Source organism: Cryptomeria japonica, chromosome 5 (genome assembly GCF_030272615.1).
Source record: "Cryptomeria japonica chromosome 5, Sugi_1.0, whole genome shotgun sequence".
Lineage (NCBI taxonomy): Eukaryota > Viridiplantae > Streptophyta > Pinopsida > Cupressales > Cupressaceae > Cryptomeria > Cryptomeria japonica.
In genome coordinates, this window is record NC_081409.1 from 515,417,082 (window position 1) to 515,431,199 (window position 14,118).

Below are 14,118 nucleotides of genomic sequence, written 5' to 3' on the forward strand. Positions count from 1 at the left end.
GAGAACAACCAAACCCAATTTTTGATTAAACAAAGAACCAAAATGATAAACAAAATCCTACCTCATTTAGCATTCCTGGAAAGATTTGATGGAAAGCCCAACCTCCAAGCTCTAGAAATTTCTTCTCCTCCAAAGTCCCCAAATTTTTATTTCAAAAAATATTTTTCCAAAAAAATCTTCTCCAAAATCATCCTCCGAAAAATATTTTTAAAACTAGGTTAAATGGAGAAATGTTTGACCTAATATTTATTTTTGGATTTAAAAAATATTTTTCATTTAAAATAAAATCCCAAAAATCATTCTTTCAAACTATATCAAATATATATATTAAAATTGCTTTTCTAATTAAAATTGATTTTCTCACTTAATTGAAATTAACCTTTCTATTTCCAAAATATAATGAGGGTAAAATATATTTTTTAATTAAAATAAAATCCCCAAATCAATCTTTCACAGTATCAAATATATATTAAACTTGCTTTTCAAATTAAAATTGATTCTCTTTAAATAATTAAAATCAATTTTTCTATTCTTAAAAGGGAAAAGAGATTAAATTAATTCTATTTCAAATAATTTCAAATCTTTCCCTTCCAAAAGCATAACAAAATAAATAATCAATTTAAAATTAACCATTTAATCAAACTTGCTAGCAATTTGGATTGAGCAATTCTAATTAACGATTAATCGCATAAAGGGAGCCTATTTAATTTTGTCCCTTAATTTCTAATGCGTAAACACACATTAACTAAAATTAAACATTTAAGGATTAATTACTCAATTTAATCACACACAAAAACATGCAACCCAAGAAAGCCAAGCAGACAGACGACCTGCATACCCACCCAAAGGAAATACCGACGATGATTGATGACACTCACTTGAGCATGACTAGGGTCACACAAGGGTCTCACAACCACCTAATCCAGTTTCTAAGGGCCAATGAGGAACACTCAAACTTGAGAATCAAGTGGAGACGAACCTCACACCCATGCAGTACTGTACCCACAATCTCCTGCAACCATGAATCACACATGCATATATATATATATATATATTTAATAAAAGTGTTAGCCTGAGATTAATAACATGAATCAGGAGAACTAATAAGCTTACATACAAATTGATGCGAAAACCACATTAACCGGTATGCAGAATAATCAAAACATCTGACTATTACATTATAACATGATAAACTAACCAAGGTCAAACCAAAATTAGAATCTGATTAGGGTAGGGGTACTACATGGTTAAAGGTAAATTATGACAATTATAGCCACCAACCTTGTGGGGGATATAAGTGTGGCAATCAATGAGATTATAGCATTCTATTAAGAGTTGCAAGATGTTAACACCCACTATAAGGATTTAGGGATGGTAATAAAAAAATTGATGGTAAGTTTTCAAATCATTGACACTATCTTGAAGGGATGATGATGTATTGATTTGCATGTGCAAGAAAGAGACATGGTGTTCCACAGTCAAATTCCCTAGTTTGGAGATGTTTGGGGGTTGCATCCCTTGATGCCAAATAAGGTTTCAAACTTGCAAGTGGAGGAGATGGATGTTAAGGTCTAGGGTTCTCATGGCTAGGGGTTTGTAAAGGTGCTAACAATCCTCATCTACAAGGAGTTTGTTTTTATGTTTTTTTGGTTTGCTTTTGTAACTGGTAACCATTGGTTGATGTATTGTTTTTGGTTAATGGCTATTTTTATATGAATTAAATCTAACAATCACTACAAGAGGCAACATAGAAAATACATGAAATCATAATTAATACCAAGACCAAGAATATACCTAATATGCATCTTCATACTTTAAAGCAATTGACTGGGGCTCATCATCTACTCCAAGCTTCTCAAGATCTTGAAGAGTAGCTTTAGGAATTGTTTTCCAAAGCTCTTCTAGTTTGTTAATTTGTTGAGAAGTAACATGGCATTCTCTTAGTTGTTCTTGCTCTAGAGGGGCCCACAAATAGCAAATATAGGTTTTTGAGGCTTGTTGCTCCAACTTCCAATCTAATATTTTTGAAATAGAAAATAATCAAACATAATGAAAGATGTATGTTGGGTTTTCACAATCCACACAATGTTGAATGATAGTAAGAGCTTCTCAATTTTTTTTTTGTAAAACATAAATACAAGCAAGATGAAAGCAATTTTTTTCAAAAGTTCTTATTATCATAATCAATATAATTAGTAAAAGTAGTAGTATACCGATTACTCACTCAATTTATCTCTTTTCACTCCTTCAATCAAGACTCAAACTTGGCGAGGGTGACTCAACATGGGTGACAAAAGTCATGGAATATGAAATCCATGACATCAAGTGTTCCAAACAAATATTAAAAAATAACTAGGATCATGCATCCCTCTTATGAAGGCATCTAAAGTAGGTCCCACTACCTAGTGGGGATTTGACACTAATACATTTAGCCTAAAATTCCGATGAAGGTTTCCGACGGAGAAGGTATATTGTGATCAAATTTGATTTTTTTTGAAAAAATGCCCGCATTCGTCAAAATTCTGACTATAATTCAACATTTTGTTTTGACGGAGGAGGAATTGGCAATGAAATTTGTGTTTTTTTGAAAAAGTGCCAGCGTTCGTCGAAATTCTGAAGACCGCGGGCATTACTTTAAAAAAACCAAAAAAAACCAAGTCATTTGATAAACATTAATCCCACCTCTTCATCCCATCGACCTCTGCCATATTCACAAAACAAATGAGCATTACAAGGAGGGAAATAATTCTGGATTGTGGTGCCGCCAAGATCCGGTTGAAGAAAAAAGGTAGGGTAATCAACCAATTCATTCACAGGATGTTTTCTTGAAGACAAAATCATTATATTTGTGACAATGGGTTGAATTTTCTTTATGTAGCGATGAAATTGTTTGAATTTTACATAAGAGGTTGCATTTGTGTTGGTTGATGATCAAGTTTTATCTTTATTATAATGAATTTTCCTACTCATAATTTTTTTTTCCCTAGCTCATATTCAGTCTGGTAGAAAAAGAGATAAATAAGATTAATTTGGATGGTTGATCAAATGAAATGATCAATTATCCTCTTTATAGGCATAACCTCTTCAGGCATACTCTAATTAAGGAGCGGGATGACCTAAACCTGCATGATCAAATAGGGAAGAACACAGTTTGTCCCACTCTTGTATTTGACATCCATTGGAAGTGGTCTGAACGTAGGCTCTAGCTGAGGAGCGTACCTTGGGTATGGATGCTGGTATATATGGTTGTGATAGAAACTCCCTGCTGCAGGACCATCAGACCACTATGTAGTGACCGAGTGCCATTTTTTGTCAGTGTTTTGGAAGGGAGGATAAACATACCATGATAGGAAGGTGGTATAAAATGGAAGCTAAGAGGTATAAGGTTATGAGGTGTGGGTTAGGATAAGATAAGTGTTAGTTAAATGAGAGGGGGGGGGGGTGAATCAGATAAACTCACAATTCAATGTTCTTATCAGATTCAACCTCGGTAGAACTTACTTGACATGCAACTATGACTGTAAATCATTCAAACTCATAAACTGATAAACTTGAAACATCAAAACACATATAACACCATATTTAACGTGGAAACCCAAATAGGGAAAAACCATTGTGGGATTTCAGACCCACAAAGAAAATATACTCTTCTAGAGTATGCTCAGTTAAAAGCCAATCCTGTTAAAGATTACATAAACACATTGTTATATGTGACCCGGTCAAGGGATTTCCCTCAGATCTATCAAAATCTTTCACTTTGTTAGAAGTGACATTGTCAAAGGATTTCATACACTCAATTAGAATGTTACCTTGCTAGAGGATTTACAAATAAGACTGTTAGGTCCACTTGGTTAAGAGATTTCTTGTCACTTACAAAAATAAATAAAAGTAATAAAATATATCTGCAACTTCACATCTGAAATGTTATAGCAGACTCTATGTGCTCAAAGTAATCTTGTCATAAGACTTATCTTCTTCCTTGCTGGGCTTCTCACTCTGTTCTTCAATCAGATCTTCAATCTTCTGTACTGTGTAGTCACTTCAGCAACATCACTATTCTTCTATTTGCTCGCATACTTTGTTCATCAACTTTCCTTATTTATAAGCAATTCCTAACCGCTTAATCTCCTTAATCACATTTCCCATGATTAATATTGGCCATCAGATCTTCAAACTTGACTAGGTTCATTGAATCCTTTGAACTGACAAATGTTTTATCTTGCCTTAAAACTTGTATTCCTTCCTTGGTACTTGTGCTTGATTATGACCATTCAATATGTTCTATAGATCTAACTCTTGAATTTTCATTGCTATTGATCCTTAACAAACTTCTTGCACGACATTCCAATCTTCTATAAATCTCTAGCTCATTGGCATCCTTCATTTAATAATGTATTTATTCATCCAATGCATTCTGTTACTGCTCGGTTGATACTTGGTTAATTCTTAACTTTACTTGGTAGACATTCTTATCTCGGTTACTGTCTCAGTAGCTTTGCTTGCTGATGACACTCGGTGAATAGTATCAAACCTTTTCTCATTCTATTGCATGAAATCTTTTCTCCTTCTTATTCAGTCTTGGAATACACATATATAGGATATCAAAACGATCAAAATATTATAATCTCATCACTGTCTAACTCGGTAATAGTTTCCCATTGAATAACTTATTACTCCCCTTCACTTTCACATTCTTTCAGTGTCACTTACCGACATCTTTATACTCATCAAAGCATACTCTTTAAGATATGGCAACATCATACTCAATTAGAAAATCAATCGCTTGACATCAATAACAAAATAATATTATTAAGACAGTAATCATCCTTTATCAATTATATCATCAATCTCCAACAACCTTCTCAATATCCTCATACCAACAAACTTAATGTAATGCCAACAATCTCCCCCTTTGGCATTGATGGCAATACCAACTTGATTTATTCCAATTGATTCAAACTATTGTTATTCTTCTCCTATTATCCTTGAGTTGTATTCTTCTATTGTAATCTTCTCCCCCTGTCATTAGTCTTCTCCCCCTTTGACAACAATGCCAAAAGTAAATCTGATCCATGATTACTTTCCCTCTGAAGTAATTTCCTTGTTTGTTAAAACATATACAAATGTATCATCTCAATCTCAGTCAGGGTATCTTTTCTTCATTCACTATTTCCTGCACAACTTTAGGCAACCTCCTAAAGTGTGTAAATCAACATCAACTCACAAATAGTATTCTGTAGAGTCATAGAATTGATGCTTTCACCGAACTCTGTCAGTGAGTACTAGATAGGGGTAGGACCCCTAACTTACTTCTGAGATACTCAAAAGCGTCCCTTGGCAGTGGTTTTTTGAAGATGTCTGCTATTTGTTCCTTTGTGCTAACATATTCCAGCACAACTTTCTTTTCTTGAACTTCTTCTCTTAGATAATGATACTTTATAGAAATATGCTTTGTCTTAGAGTGCATTACCAGATTCTTTGACATGTTAATAGCACTTGTATTATCACAAAATATAGTTACTGGTTTGGTAACTGTCTCATTCATACCTTCCAATAGTTGTTTGATCCATGCTATATTGGTACAATTCAATGCTGCAGTGACATATTCAGCTTCAACAGTTGACTGTGAAATGCATCCTTGTTTCTTGCTAAGCCAACTCACTAGTCTTTCTCCCAAAAAGAAAGCTCCATCGCTTGTGCTTTTCCTGTCATCAATATTTCTTGCCCAATCAGCATCAGTATAGACTTTTGAGTCAAAATCATTCCTCTTTTATATAGTAAACCATAATCTTCAGTGCCTCTCAAGTATCTGAAAATTCTCTTGATTGCTGTCATATGGGTTTCTTTGGGATATGCAGAAAATCTTGCAACTATACCTACTGCATGTGCTATATCAGGCCTACTATGAATTACATATTGCAACTTTCCAATCATAGATTAGTAAAGTGTCTCATCAATAGATGTAGATTCATCATTCTTTGATAGTTTACAATTAGTAGTCATAGGAGTACTTACAGGTATAGAATCCTCCATTCCAAATTTCTTCAAGATTTCCTTTATATACTTGGATTGAGTAATGAAAATCCCATTTTTCATTTGCAGTATTTGTAAACCTATAAAATACTTTATTTTACCAATTAATGACATCTCAAATTCTTTGCACATTTCATTTCCAAAGTTCTTGCATAAAAAATCATTTCCACAAAAAATAACATCATCAACAAATATGGCTGAAATCAGTATTCCATTATCCTCATCATTCTTCATATACATGTTGCTATTTTCATTAGTCCTCATAGATCCAATCTTTATTAAGTAGGAGTGCAACCTTTCATACCATGCTCTAGGTGCTTGCTTTAGGCCATATAAAGCTTTGTTCAACTTACATACCTGATCTTTATTCTTCTCTTCAATAAATCCTTCAAGCTGTTCAATGTAGACTTCTTCTTCTAGTATACCATTCAAAAATGTAGATTTAACATCCATTTGATATACCTTGAAATTTTTGTAAACAACATATGCCAACAATGTTCTCACTCCCTCAAGTCTTGCCACAGGTGCAAAAGTCTCACCATAGTATATTCCTTCTTCTTGAGCATAACCTTTGCAAACTAGCTTTGCTTTATTCCGAATGACCTCACCTTTTTCATTTAGCTTATTTCTAAAAATCCACTTTGTACCAATTACATTTTTCTCTTTTGGTCTTGGGACCAGTGTCCATGTTTCATTTTTCTTGATTTGTTCAATCTCTTCTGTCATAGCATTCACCCAATCTTCATTGCTTAATGCCTCTTTTACTATCCTCGGTTCAAACATAGATATCAGACATGTGTTATGTCTCAGTTTGTTTCTTGTCATCACTGGAGCATCCTTATCTCCTATAATCTGACTTAATGCATGATTTCTTCTGACATATTTTGCTAATATAGGATTGGTAGGCTCTGTATGATCTTCTTCATCACTCGGTAACTGAGTATTTTATTCATCGACTTTCTTGGTAGGACTTCTCAGTTGTACATATAAAAACTCTTAATAATCTTCTAGTTCTTTGGAATTTCCTTCATCATTCCTTTCTGCAAATTCATCAGTTTTCACATTTGCACTTTACACTATTTTGTTAGATGATTTGATTAGACATTTAAATGCTTTACTCATAGAGGAATAACCAATAAATGTTCCTTCCTCGCTTTTCTGATCAAATTTTCCATTTCTGTCATCTTTGTGAACATAACATCTACTTCCAAATATTTTAAAATAACTTACATTTGGTTTCTTGTCATACCAGATTTCATACAGTGTCTTCATAGTTCCTTTCTTTAGTTGTACTCGGTTCAGGGTGTAAACTACAGTGCTTATTGCTTCTCTCCAAAATATTTGAGGTACTCTCTTTTCTATCATCAAGGTTTAGGCACAATCTACAATTGATCTGTTTCTTCTTTCATCTATCCCATTTTGCTGTGGTGATCTCTGTGCAGACACTTGTCTCTTTATACCATGATCATTGCAAAATAAATTAAATTCATCTGAAATGAACTCTCCTCCTCTATCAGATCTTAGATATTTCAATTGTCTTCCTATTTCTTTTTCAACTCTTGCCTTATACCATTTGAACATTTGAAAGGCTTCTGATTTCTCTTTTAAAAACATAACTGACATCATCCTTTAGTAATCATCCAAAAATAATATGAAGTATTTATCACCATAATAACTTTGAACTTTCATAGGACCACAAAGATCAGTGTGCACAAGATCTAAAATTCCTTTAGAAGTGTAAGACTTACTTGTCATCTTACCCATCTGGCATCCTCAACATATTGCATTCTCAGGTTTTTCCAAGCTTGGTAGACCTCTTACTTGGTGCTTCTTACTTATTTTGAGCAGGTTATCAAAATTTACATGAGAAAACCTTTTATGCCATAACCAAGCATCTTCTATTTTTTCGTACAGACAATCATTCCAAGTTGAGTCAAGATGAAATGTATTACCTCTTGTTTGAGTCCTGGTAGCAGCCAACTTTCCATGTTTGTCATGAACTTTGACAATTCCTTTCTGAAATTCTATTCGGTATCCTATATTGTTTAGCTATGCTACACTCAACAAATTGTATTTCAGACCTTCAACCCAATATACATCATCACATCTACCATTGTCAAGAAGTGTGATAGAACCTTTACCTTTCATAGGACATGGTGCATCATTACCAAATCTTACATAACCTCCATCATAATCTTCTAATTTAACAAACTTGTGTTTATCACCTGTCATGTGATGTGAGCATCCACTATCTATGATCCAAGAATCATTATTATTTATGTGTGATATTAAGGCTTTTTCTTCATACCTTTCTACATCTGATCCATCTTTGATAGCTACATATACAACTTCCTCTGTCTCATTCCCATAAGATTTATCATCATTGGATTCCTCATCAGCTACTAGGCATGTCTTTCTATCTCTCCTTCTGAAGTCTCGATGCCCTCTATATTGGTTGTCTTTTTGTCTGTCATCTCGGTATTCTATGTTTTCACTAGATTCTTTGTCAGGAGAGTTAGAAGGCATATGTCCAATTTTATCACAGTTAAAACATTTTAAAGGTAACTTTCCTTTATACTTACCTTTGCCTCTCGATAACCTTCTGGCCAATAATGCTTCAAACTCTTCTTGCTTTCTAATTTCCTCATATAGTTTGTGTACTTCTTCCATGTTTTTGTGAAATCTCTCACTTTCTCCACTGTGATTTCCTTCAGCATACTTATACATTCTATCATTGTAATCATTCTTTAGATAATATGTTGCATATTCTCCAATTCCTGATAAGTGCAGCTTCATCCTTTTCTGCCATGTGGTGAAACTTGACTTGTTCAACTTTGGTGCATCTCTTTTATACATCTTTGGATCTTGCCTCAAGTTCCTTTAAACTTTTCTTTCAGAGTTCTAGCTCTGATACCAATTGTTAGTTAAATGAGAGGGGGGGGGGGGGGGGTGAATCAGAAAAACTCACAATTCAATGTTCTTATCAGATTCAACCTCGGTAGAACTTACTTGACATGCAACTATGACTGTAAATCATTCAAACTCATAAACTGATAAACTTGAAACATCAAAACACATTTAACACCAAATTTAATGTGGAAACCCAAATAGGGAAAAACCACTATGGGATTTTAGACCCACAAAGAAAATATACTCTTCTAGAGTATGCTCGGTTAAAAGCCAATCCTATTAAAGATTACATAATGACATTGCTATATGTGACCCGGTCAAGGGATTTCCCTCAGATCTATCAGAATCTTGCACTTTGTTAGAAGTGACCTTGTCGAAGGATTTCAAACACTCAATTAGAATGTTACCTTGCTAGAGGATTTGCAAATAAGACTGTTAGGTCCACTTGGTTAAGAGATTTCCTGTCACTTACAAAAATAAATAACAGTAATTAAATATATCTGCAACTTCACTTCTGAAATGTTATAGCAGACTCTATGTGCTCAAAATAATCTTGTCATAAGACTTATCTTCCTCCTTGCTGGGCTTCTCACTCTGTTCTTCAATCAGATCTTCAATCTTATGTACTCTATAGTCACTTCAGCAAAATCACTATTCTTCTATTTGCCTGCATACTTTGATCATCAAATTTCCTTATTTATAAGCAATTCCTAACTGCTTAATCTCCTTAATCACATTTCCCATGATTAATATTAGTCATCAGATCTTCAAACTTGACTAGGTTCATTGAATCCTTCAAACTGAAAATGTTTTATCTTGCCTTGAAACTTGTATTCCTTCCTTGGTACTTGTGCTCAATTATGACCGTTCAATTTGTGCTATAGATCTAACTCTTGAATTTTCATTTCTGTTGATCCTTAACAAACTTCTTGCACAACATTCCAATCTTCTATAAATCTCTAGCTCATTGGCATCCTTCATTTAATAATGTATTTATTCATCCAATGCATTCTATTACTGCTCGGTTGATACTTGGTTAATTCTAAACTTTACTCGGTAGACATTCTTATCTTGATTACTATCTCTGTAGCTTTGCTTGCTGATGACACTCAATGAGTAAGGAGTTTGAAGCCTAGATACATTGAATTGGCCTTGTGGCCATCAATGAGTGTTGACCCAATAGGAGAAGTCTTGAGAATGACAATTTTGGAAGTGTGGCATTGTTGAGAGCCAACACTTATGTGTGAACTCCATCTTCACATATTATGATTAGTTGCCATGATACTTGACCCTATCCTCATGGTGTTGGCTCAATTCATATTAGTGTGTTTTGTTGAAGAAACATGATGTGAGAAGTTTGATGTAGAGGCAAGGGTAGAACTCAGTATTTCATATTAGGACATAAATCACACTGATTAGGCAAGTCAGATAAGGTCTCTCCAATGTTTAGGATACACAAGGGCAACATTAGTCATGTAAGTATGCATGAGCATGGGAATGGATAGTTGCTTTCCTTTTAGACTGATTTGGACAGTATTGAGAGGATCCTATAAGGAATTACTCTCACCATACTCTTGATGATTTCACAACATTGATAATGAATTCACATTAGACACTCATGGATTACCCCAATTAGACATTAGTCAACTTAAGATATGGTACAAGGATTGCATACCACAAAGCCATTAGATATGTTGAAGATGAAAAAGAAGAGTTAAATGGTTTTGGTTCAATGATGATAATTTCCATATTCAAGTAATTTAATTTGGTATATTATACTGAAACGTGATTTCATAACTAACATTTCAACTTCTATATAACTAGTTCTATAGTCTGATTTTCTTGCCTATGAAGAAAGACCATGTCAGACAATATCAACGAACAACAAAATAAGGAGACAATTGCTAGATTGTGGTCTAACTTGAAAAGAAAAGGTGATGGAAAATTTTATTGTCCCTGCAAAATTTGTAAGGGGTTAAAGACTAGAAGACTTCTAATCAAAACAACTAAGAAACATTGTAGGCTGCATGGTCACATTGAAGGTGGACATGATTATCATCCATTGGTAAGTTTTTCATTATATCATTTTAACAATTTATATACATAATAAATCACTTGATGATGAGATCATGATCATGGTTTATTTATGTTTATCAATTTTATATAGGTCGAGCACCCTAGAGAACATGATATGGATCAACACAACCTGAAGAATATGGTTTTTGAAGTGGACGAACATGGAGGTGTGAATATCGAAGCTGAAGATAATGATCCCATGGAAGATGATGATCATGCGCCACAAAAAACAATTGAAGATGATGGTACATATACATTGTTCCATGACACATTTAGTACTCGTGCAACTGATCATGATGATGAAGATGACCTTGATGTTGTTCATGATGTCCCTCTACTTGAGAAGGCATCTGAGACCCTTTATGAAGGCTCGCATACAACTCTTCTCTTTGCTGTATTGTTGTTGGTGAACTTGAAGGTTATGAATGGTTTATCCAACATAACAATCTCATGTATGTTAAGGTATATCATATATGTCATAATAAATTATGAATCATGTTGTACCATTAATATTCTTTATATTAACAAATTATATTTTTTTGCTATAGATTGATAGGTGAGTTTTTGTTACCACCATCAAATATTCTACCTCGCTCATACTGAGAATTATCTGCCATTATGAAAGATATTGGAATGGAGTATCAAGCAATAGATGCTTGTCCCAATGATCATATTATATATCACAAACAACATGAATTTCAAACTAAATGCCCTGAATGTCATATCATTAGATATTGAATAGATCAAATAACAAAAAGGGTTCCTCTCAAGGTTCTTCGCTATATTCCCATTATTCCACGTATGCAACGATTATTCAAGTGCACTAGCTTGGCACAATTTATGGATTACCATGCACCCAATAGAAGTCGAGATGACATTATTTGAATGCCTACAGATGGTTCAACATTTATGGACATAGAGGAAAAGTGGCCACACTTTAAAGAAGAACCTCGTAATCTCAGGCTTTCACTGGCAGCAGACAGTGTCAATCCATTTGGAGAGATGAGATCTATTTACTCAGTGTGGCCTATTTTTGTTATCAACAATAACATTCCTCCATCGATGTCAATAAAGAGGGAGCACATAATGTTGGCAATGATTGTTCTAGGTATTTTATCATTTAAATATAGTCGTCTACATTTAATTATAAATATTGCAGTAAAATGGTCATAATAATTATGTAATATTTTTTTTCATTCAATTAGGTAAGTACCAAGTTAAAGATATGAATGTATATATCGAGCCTCTTATCAACGAGTTGTTGGAGTTATGGAATGCTATCACTATGTATGATGTCTCTAGACCAATAGGACAAAGACAATTTCAATTCCATGCGATGCTTTGATGGACAATACACGATGCCCCAGGGCTAACACATTTTTGTGGTATGTTATAGTGTTTAAGTTGTGCATGAACATTATAATTCAAAAAATTATCATATTTAATCCAATTATACATTATCTTGTAGGTTTTCAAACAAAGGGAAAATTTGCATGTCCAGTTTGTGGTCCAAAGATAAAATCTCGTCATTCAAAAAGTTTAGGAAAGGTGGTGTTTGATGAGTATAGGCACTTTATCCACAAAAATCATAAGTATCGAAATACTAAAAAACATCTTTTCAATGGGAAATAAGAGAATACATCAAAGCCACAAAGAATGACAACTCACTTGTGGAAGTTGGAATATAGTAGAATTAATCGTCAAGGTAATGCCATTCCATCTAATGGTTTATGTCATAAAACATATTTTCTATTTTGTTTTATTTATTGATGATGTGATTGATGATCGTGAAGGTTGTGAAGGCATAAATGACCACCTTCCTAAGGGACTAAAAAATTATCCCCAACAATTTAGTAGGTTGCCCTACTACGAGCAGTTACAAATTGTGCATTTGTTTGATACTATGCATATTGCAAAGAATATAATAGAGACATTATGGAAAATATTGGATGGAAGGCGTGACAAAGAAAAAAATGTCAAAATATGTAGTGACATTCAGGATTCCAATCATGCAATTATAAATGTCATTCAATCAAATAGCCATGGAGACCAAATTAATATAAGTGAGCTTCCTTGGTTATTAATGAACCAACAAAGCAATGCTATAAAAGAAGTCATACGAAAAATTTGATTTCCCACAAGATTTGTTGTGAACATAAACAATCTCATATCAAAGAAAAGTCAATTTGGGCCAGGAATGAAAATGCATGATTGGCATACCTTCATTAAGGTAATTCATGTTCTTGTGTTTTTACTATGTATTTAAGTACTATGCGTATGTGTACTTTTCATTGTATTATATTAGAAAAAAATGAAAAGATAATTTTATAATTATTGCAGTACGTTCTACCTCTATCTCTCCCAGATGACTTCAACAATAATGGCAAGCAAGTCATATACGATCTTGGAAAATACATGAGGTAAGTAGTGATATTTGTTCAATTCATTGTATAGATATTATATTTGTGATTTGTTTTACTTGTTATGTAATATATTTTTTTGCGTCTTGAATATCTTGTAGGTGGTTGTCATGTAAAGAAATCCATAAAGAAGATATAAAATATTGGAAGAGAAAAATTCCTCATATAATGTGTGAAATGCAAAAGTGTCTAACTCCAACTTTTTTCAATGCACAAGAACACTACCTCATACACCAAGTTGAGGAGATTGAATTGTGTGGATCTATACACACTAGGTCAATGTGGATGGTTGAGAGGCACTTGAAAGTTTTGAAGGCTTTGGTTCGACAAAGAGCACATCCTGAGGATTCTATGGTGGAGGGATATATGGTATACCAGACTATGATGTACATTTCTAAATATCTTCTTAAGTTTGCAACAAAGATCCACATGGATCGCATTTGGGATCCTAACCCCATTAACAAATTCGAAGGGGAGTACTTGACGGGGAAAGGTAGATTGAGGAAAGTGAGGTAATTATAAGATGTTATTGTAGTTAATTAATTTTTAATTTTCAAAATAAATTGGTTGTAAGACGTCTATTTATTTTTTATACAGTTGGTCAAGAGTGGGATGGACTACATTTGTATATTGCAAACAATCTTGATTGAATGACGGTATGGATTGAACATTGTCAACA